This window comes from Strix aluco, unplaced genomic scaffold (assembly GCF_031877795.1).
Source record: "Strix aluco isolate bStrAlu1 unplaced genomic scaffold, bStrAlu1.hap1 HAP1_SCAFFOLD_89, whole genome shotgun sequence".
NCBI classification, from domain to species: domain Eukaryota; kingdom Metazoa; phylum Chordata; class Aves; order Strigiformes; family Strigidae; genus Strix; species Strix aluco.
In genome coordinates this window covers 336906-345331 of record NW_027436632.1, presented here as the reverse complement: position 1 = coordinate 345331, position 8426 = coordinate 336906, and the positions used below count along the sequence as shown (strand labels likewise).

The window sequence follows — 8426 nt, the reverse complement described above, 5'->3', positions numbered from 1 at the left end:
TCTGCATTTATAACAATAATATCGGAAACTAGAATTCATAAACTCGAGCAAAAGTTCAACAGTGTTTCTGCTGAACTACTGCTCTCATAGCACTTCAGAACTGTCTCTTCTCCAGACAAAAAATACTTTTTTTCTCTATTTGAGCTCTAGTCACTATAAGAACTCACGACCTGACCATCTCGCTTCAACCATCAGTAACAGCCCTTGTTTCTCAGGCACCCCCACCCTTTTCAGTAGTTTACCTGATTGAAGCAATCAAGATAAGCTTGATTACTCTTCATTTCCATTTAACATTAGAATTGCACCTGAGGAAAACCTTCCTGCTTGAAGAGCTGTTTTCTCCTGAAAGTTGTAGGTGATTTAAAGAAAGGTATCACCTCTCCATGAAAAAACTTTCATCCCATCTGTAGGCAAATACAGCTAGCCTTGCAATACCAAAGCACGCAGCAGAAACAGATTTTTTTAAAAATTGGCTAATTAGCCATCTAAACTTGGAAAAAAATAAAGGCCGGTATTTTCCTCACATCAAATAGATGGTTATCAACCTGAGAGAAAAGCACAGAAGCAGCATACAAACAACAGTTTTCCTGATTCTAGGATCACAGCAGTGCTGTGAGGATCATAAAGTGTTAAAAGCCACGATGAACTTCTGCAAATAACAAGAGCATGACCAGAGGTTTAAAAAAAACTCTCAACAAATCTGCTTGAAAACTTTTTTTCTTCTTTTTTGGCTTTACCACCACAACCTCCTAGAGAAGCATCTGATTTTCAGACTTTGAAATGTTAGCACAAGTACTGTCACGCATATTCAACAAATAAATAAAGTCACTTTTAAACTTCCATAGTATGAAGGTATTTGATTAGGTTAGATAAGACTGTCCTGCTAAAAGTACCTTTGTGTCTGAACAGCAAACGTTGGTTTTCTGAGTTTGTTGAAGCTTCAGGACAAAAGTTCAGTTTGTGTTCCTTCAAAGTATCTTGCAAGAGAAAAATCTATTTTCCTTCAACAAAGGCAATACAGACAGACAACCCAGAAAAGTACAGAAATGATGTACGTGCTAATCTCAGAGAAAGGCTCTGATATTACAAGACATCAAGACAGTTGGGAAGCAAGCTTTTTTCCAAAGATGTATTCAACTTTACAAAAGCATTATGGTTTTACCTTAAACTTTCTGCATCTGGGATGTTAGTGGGGCACTGCCATCTAAACGCCACAGTGCAGAGTAGCCTCAGGGTCTTTCGGTAGCTTTAGGACCTGGCTTGTGATAGACTCTGTTGGCCCAAAATCCACATGGCAGTGAGCTGTGGTGAGTGCTCGAATCCATCTGCCGCCATTAACCGCGTGTGCGAAGGGCTCCCAGTACCAGCTGAAGTCACAGAATCGTCCAGGTTGGAAAAGACCTTGAAGATCACCCAGTCCCACCATTAGTCAAGCGACACTTGGCCGGCTCCTCAGCACTACCTGGGTGAGAACGAGCTGACAGGAGGGTGATGGGCTCTTCTCCTCGCCCTGTGCCCGGGAACGTCCCCCGGCTGGAGCAGGGACAGGGCTGCCGGTGGGGCCACCTTTGGCGGGCCCTGCCCACGGGCAGCTCGGCCCGGCCCCGCTGCAAGGGCTCCCTCAGCGCCGGGCTCCCCGCGCCGAGGGCCCGGCGGGGCAGCGGCTGCCCGAGGAGCGTTTCCCACAGCTCCCGAGCTGGCGAGCGCGGCCCGTCAGTCCCGCTGGAGGGAGGGGGGGGTGGATCCGCCGCCGCCGCCGCCGCCAACAGCCCCCGCCGGCAACTGCGGGTCCGCGCCCTGAAGGAGAGGGGCGGGGGGGGCGGCGGCGCGTCTGCCCGAGGGGCTTTTCCCGCGCAGCCCCGTGAGGGGCCGGGCAGGGCCCTGGGGGGAACCCGCCCCCCGCCGGGGAAAGCTCCTCTCCAGAACTGCCCGGCCTCTGCCAGGGGCAGGCAGGGAGCGGGCGCGGCTGGAGGCTCTGGGGCTCAGCCCCGGGGGTCGCAGCCCCTGGTTTTGGGGTGGTTCTGGGGGCGGCTCTGTGCTGGGCTCTGTACTGGGGTGTCCCGGCACCCTCCCAGCGGCCTGGCTGGCTGCAGGCTGCCGCCGGCTGAGGCTCTACCCTGGGATGAGGGTGGGTATCCAGCTTAAATGGGGGGGAGGGGGAAATGTGGCTTTCTCTGAATGTTCCTGATCAGGTTACTGTTGCGAGGGATAATTTTGTAAGGTCTCTCTCAAAACCCCCAGTTTTTTTCCTGAGAAGTGAAGATTGGCAGTTGGAAATAGATGCTGAAAGACTTCTAAAAGTGGCTGAACTGCTGGGCCAGTTTTGCTGGGCTGTCTAAGCAAAGTGAAGTTCACGTCCTTTCCCCCTTCCAGCCGGTGTATCCTGACCCTGCGGCAGTAAATCGATGGGCAGTCACACAAATGTTCTTCCCCAGTACCTGCTCTGCCCGTGCGGTGACACCGATGGGCAATCTTTAGTTTGTAGGTCAGGCGGCATTTGATTCCGTGTGCTTGTTTATCACTGCCCTGGAGTCGTTCAGGGGAGAGCTGGTGACTGAGTGTGAAGTGCTAGTTCGTACTTATTGTGGACCTTGAAATGTTTTTTCAGTAGCAGTCTAGCTGCTGTCTAGCAGTTCCTGTCTCCTTGGTGAATTCTGTTCCAGGTTCCTTGTTTTCATGATGCCTGGGTCAATCCCAGTGTTTCTCTATCCTGCTGCATTGAGACAGGGAATGCAAACAAATTGTAGTTAGACGGCACAAGACAGAGGGACTCGTGCAGAGGCAGGGAGGGCTACGTGCAGAGACATACCAGGTGCTGATAGTGTTGCTAGGCTACTATCTCCTGGTCCAGGCAGAAGCCTTGAAGATGTGTGGGTCAGCAGCAAGATTACCCCGGATTCCAGTGCAAACTGGCCTGGCAGTTTGGCCAGGGAACAGGGAATGACTGAGGCTGCGCAGAATGACTGGGTGAAAAGTTCACCAGCGAGGAAGAGGAGATACTTCATCTATACGACCCCCGCCCAGGAATTTACGACCACTGCCCAGGACTTGAGGAGCTCAATGCGCAGGCGCAAGGGGAGGAGACCTAATTACCATGAGAAGCAAGGGGAGGCAGTGATAGGCTATGAATATGTATAGGCGTCTTATGAATATCCAATACTTTGTACCATAAAAGCAAGGGAATAACTACAGAAAGGCGCGCATGCTTGTGGAGGAGCGATCCCCCATGCGCCCAGCGCTGAATAAACATACATGCTTTACAACCCCAAAGTTGTAAAGTTCTTTTTTCTGCAAGTCAGCATTAACTTCTATAGTCACTTTCTTTGGGTGGAAGAGTCAGGACGATTGCACTGTAAAAATATGCAGATGGGGTCAGAGTTGGGCTTTGCTAAGGTTTGCACAGAAAATGGGTTGTGTTGCCCATTCCTCTTAGTTCATTTGTATGGTTGAAGCATAATTCTTCATCGAAGCCAAAGCAGGAGATTGCTTTGAAATGTTTCTTATGCCAGCAGATCTTTGACCAACAAACCAAGAATCAACAGCTTGTATCGATATTAAAACCCTTCACAGCTGTAGGGGGGGGGGGGGGGGTAGCAGGGGAGGGGCTCCTGTGAGTGACTCTTTATCAGGGAGTGTAGTGATAGGATGAGGGGTGAGAGTTTCAAACTGAAAGAGGGCAGATTTAGGTTAGATGTAAGAAAGAAATTCTTCCCTGTGAGGGTGGTGAGACACTGGCACAGGTTGCCCAGAGAAGCTGTGGCTGCCCCCTCCCTGGAAGGGTTCAAGGCCAGGTTGGACGGGGCTTTGGGCAACCTGGGCTAGTGCAAGGTGTCCGTGCCCATGGCAGGGGGTTGGAACTAGATGATCTTTAAGGTCCATTCCAGCCCAAACCATTCTATGATTCTGTGACTAACCCATCTAATATTTGAGGCTGGCTGACTGTGAAGTAGAAAAAGAGCCAGTTTGAATAATGGCATCATTAATCCCTTTAGCCTTAGGGTCTGACAAGCGTGATGAGTTGTACAGACCTTTTAATGCGTCTTCCCCCTTTTGCTACTGGTGTTTCTGTAGAGACCCTTGATCGTTAAGTACAGTGCTTCCCTCCTGTCCCGCTCCTTTCTCTCTCCTGGTTTCAGCTGGTAATGCAAAGTAGGGTTTCTTCTCCATTTTTCCCTTTCTAAAGCAAGGGTTCTGTGGCGTAAAGAAAATGTGAATGCTGCCTTTAATTTAATGTTGTCCTGCCATGTCAGCCCTGTGCTGCTTCTGATTGCAAATAAGTCTAAACACGCAGGGCAAGCAGAGGGTTGCAGGCAAAAATTATGCCTTGCTATAATTGGAGTTACGGGGGCTCCAAACCCAGGTGCCTGGTGTCCTGCTCAGCCTAACTGGGCAGTGAGCTGGCTAAGCCAGGTTTGAGCACCCTCTGCATACGAAGCTTAACTTCTGCTGCTTTATATGCTGATGTACATCTCTTGGGTTTAGACCAAACAGATGTATGTACAGCTAAGCCTCTGAACTCTAAAAATTGAACACTGTGTTAAGTGCATGAGGCTCTCCTAGCAAAATTAGGTGCAGATTGGTTGATATTTTCATTCATACTCTCTTCCATAAACAAAAACAAGGCAATGCTGGATTTACTGCATCAGCTCTTTAACAGATCACTTTGTTATATGTCCTTCCTCTACAACCAACTGCAATGCCCTTCCAGAATCAGAAGCACAGCAAATACATTTAACTAAAAGAAGCCAGCGTTAAAAGGTCTTATTTAATGTTAGCAGGAAGCTGATGTGAATATCCTTAAATCAAAACTGATATGAAACCGAAATGTGTCCAAAACTTCTGCTGTGTGTAGCGTCACCCTTAGTGGATTTCAAACCTTTTCATTTCCTGGTGATTGGTTCTAACTGTCTAGAGCAATGCAAGTAAGTTGGTAGCAACTTAGATGTTTTCTTACATCCACAGATATTTTTGAAAAAGTAGTTGTGACTTCTAAGTTAGGTCAAGTTATCTAAAAATCATAAGCAGGACAATTTTTTTCTCATTTATATTAATGCTGGGTAAAAGAACAGACATTGATTTGGAAACCTGTAAACTGAAGGATGTTTTCCAGTAAGGTTGTGGGTTTTTTTCTTCTGTGAAGTCTTCAGTATTTTATTTTCTCCCACAGTAATTCTAAGCTGCAGAACCAGCCTCAAAGGCATTATGGAATTACTTCTCCGATTAGCTTGGCTCCTCCTAAGGCTATAGACTGCATCCATACTCAGAAGCTGGTTGAAGCGATGAAGCCATCTGGGGTATTGAAAGATGGGGAAGAACTGAATCACAGGTATAACAAGGCTGTCACATTTGTTAACCTCTTGGGTTTTTAGGGCAAGCTTAATATGAGTTTTCTTTACAAGCTGGTTGTTCTTGGTAAACTGAATAATTTAGTCAATGAATAGATTTCAGAACTTGGTGAGAGCAAGGTAAGGATTTTTTTCATATGTTCTTATCAAAACAGCTGAAGCCTTTTTATTTCTTTCAAAGGCCATACTACTAGGATTGATGAAGTTCAACTTTTAACTTCTTAAGTATTGCGTAGAGCTGTAGTAACTGCCATTGCAATAAGGTATAAAAGATACTTCAGTTCAAGATCTTGAAGTCTTTGGGGCACTGAATAGATGTGTGAAGTGGCTCTCTCAGTTGACTTGTAGCAGTTAACAAAGCTGAAACAACTTATTGTGGGGTGAGATAGATGGTCAGTGGCACTAATCTTGCCCCAAACAGCCTGCAGCCCCCAATCTAGTTAGAAATGATTACACTAGATTTGCCCTTTGTATAGCTCTTAGATTGTGTTAATTTATGTATGTCTGCTGTGGGGGAGACTAATAATGCGTCTTAATTTCTGTAAATTAATGAAAGGAGTGCTACATTACTCATCTCTTTTTTTTTTTTTTTTTTTTTTCCGAGTTGCAAGCACTCCAGAAAAACAGTAGCAGTCTATTAGACTAACAATTCAGTAGGGAGTGAGAATACATTTTTTATGGAGGCTCTTGTAGTCTTTCTAAAAAACTTGTACGCTGCCTGAACTTGCACATAGATCAATGTGTATCTTATCTTCTAAAGTAAACTCTTCTACCCACAGAGTCTTCCCCCTTCAGCAGTAGCAAACGTTGGTGGCAAAATATTTACATTTGGATCTTACTGACTCAGAGTACACAGTAAAGGTGGAACTTTCATTGTCTGGTGATAGTTCTAATGTTTGAAAGTGACTTCCAGCAATAACAGAAGAAATGGAATCTCTTTGCAGGTGCTGACAGAGATGCTGTTTCTGTTGCTCCTAGACATGTAGAAAGATCAGATACTTTTCAGTCATTCTTTGAAAAACTAAAACATCAGGAGGAAATAAAAAATCTTAAGAGTGACTGAGCTCTCTCCTTGATAATTGTGCAACTTTTACAAAAAGAATATTCATGTTAAAGACTCATATTGGTAGTGGATGTCTTACAAGCCAAAATTTAAGAAGGAATTGTTTCTGAGCACCTTCTAAAATACTGTTTCCTGCAGCATGAGAAGTCAGGCTTTTGGTTCCTTTCTGCAGTGACTGTACATCACATAAGAATCTTTGTGGTACACTTCTCCCCTGCCCGTGGTTTGAGAATGAGTCAGCTGTATCAGAAAGCAAGGTTGTCCCTAGGAGCCTTGCCTTAATCTTAGGTCTAGTAAGGGGCAGGAAGAGGAAGGGGCAGCCTGAAAGCTAAGGCAGTTGAAGGGGATGTGGAAAGGCTTCTGTCAGCGCCTTTGCCGTGGTGTCCCTCTGGATGTGCTTTAGAACCTCTAGTTCATTCTGCCCTGGTCCTGTTCCTCTCTGGCCACTCAGCCCCAGACGTTGCGGAAGGGACGCACGCTGTCAGCTTGACATCAAGTGAGTAGGGGCTGCGCTGTGAACGTACAAAACTACTTTGTAAAATCACCCCCAGGTGCATCTATTGTGCACCTCGTGTGTGAAACTAAGCTCCTGAGAAGTGTTCCTCTTAGCCTGGTCTTCCTCGTGCAGACATTTGGACAGACTTCATGTGCACAGCGAATGAGCCTTTGCTGAAATGACTGTCACCTGAGACCAGACTCTCAGTGGGCTGCGGCACCGTTCTGACAAGGGGTCTGCAGCACTGAAAACTGTCCCATAAGGTATCTGACAGCCCCTCAGGCACGGTAGAAAATCAAAATAAGGAAGACTAGTGCCCGCTGTCAGATGTGGACAGAACTTTTTCGATTTCTCTGGATGTTAACCAGTGGTAAGATAGCTACAGAAATCTCTTACTTTTCTTCCTCACGGCCAAGGGAAGTGCCTTACCAGCACTGATGGCTCGTTGTGCACCGCTGGTTCATTACAGCACAGGATCAGCCTCTGAATCTCTTGGCTAAGGAACTCTTTAAAGCCAGTGTTAGCACCGTATTAGTGCCATACTGCTTGCAGCTTACTAACAATTTTTTTTGGTTCAGAAGCAACTCAGTGTTTATACTAAGTAGTTTAGCAGTGTAAAATCTGTAGTTTATCACAGTTTAGGAAGAACATGAAAGTAGCAAAAAACATTTTCTTACACAGTTATCTGTTCCTTTACAGCCAGTTGAAGATGCGTACGTACCAGTTGACAAGTTTGATGGCGTTGAGGTAAGCGTTTTACATTTTTTCTTTTAAGTGAGAAATATTTTTTTCTTCCTTTGGAATAGGATAACTTCTCCAGGGACCTGTGACCATGCTATTTCACAAGGTTATTTGTACCTTATAGTGTATTTAGGAAGCTGTAATTAAACGGCCTGACCACAGCCTATCCCAGGAGAAGACGCTGCAGTAAAATGGGAGCTTACAGGAAAATAAGCCCCCAGGCAGCCTGGCAGGCATGGGAACGTCAGGGACACCCCTTTCTAAACCTGTGCTGTGGAGCAGGGTAGCCTGCTGGAACAGCACTTATCTCACAAGGACTGTGCAGAGGGGCAGTAAAGGCAGTGCCCTTGCTGACTCCTCCCAGCTCTGACCAGCTGGCTTTCTACAGAGGGATGGGTATGGGGTAGTTCACGGTGTGAATCATGTCAGCAGACTAAATGCCTTGTTGCAAACCAAAAATTAAGTGGGCATGAGACAAGCAATCTGGAAAATGGCAAGTAAAAGTACTCATGTGACTCCTGCCTGGGTTTGTCAGCTGCAGGAATCCTTGTATCTGAACACATCTTGTACAGTGACTGCAGACCTGCGTGCTGTAGTACCTAAGCAAGTCACTGCTTGGTACCACTCTCATGAAGTCACTTGTTCCGTGACCGTCTTGTGGCCTTTGTCTGGTGCAGACATTCACAGAATAACTTTCTTCCCTCAGCCGAAGTCATCATCTGTCTGGGGTGGGGGGGGGCGAGGTCGTCGCCTGTCTTGCGGGGGGGCGGGGCGATGTGGT

General features: G+C 46.4%; 1 pseudogene; it reads left to right on the top strand.

The window, feature by feature from the left end:
* The first annotated feature begins 3060 nt into the window (after nt 1-3060).
* On the top strand, nt 3061-7981 carry LOC141919082 (poly(A) polymerase gamma-like; annotated as a pseudogene).
* The last annotated feature ends 445 nt before the right edge of the window (nt 7982-8426 follow it).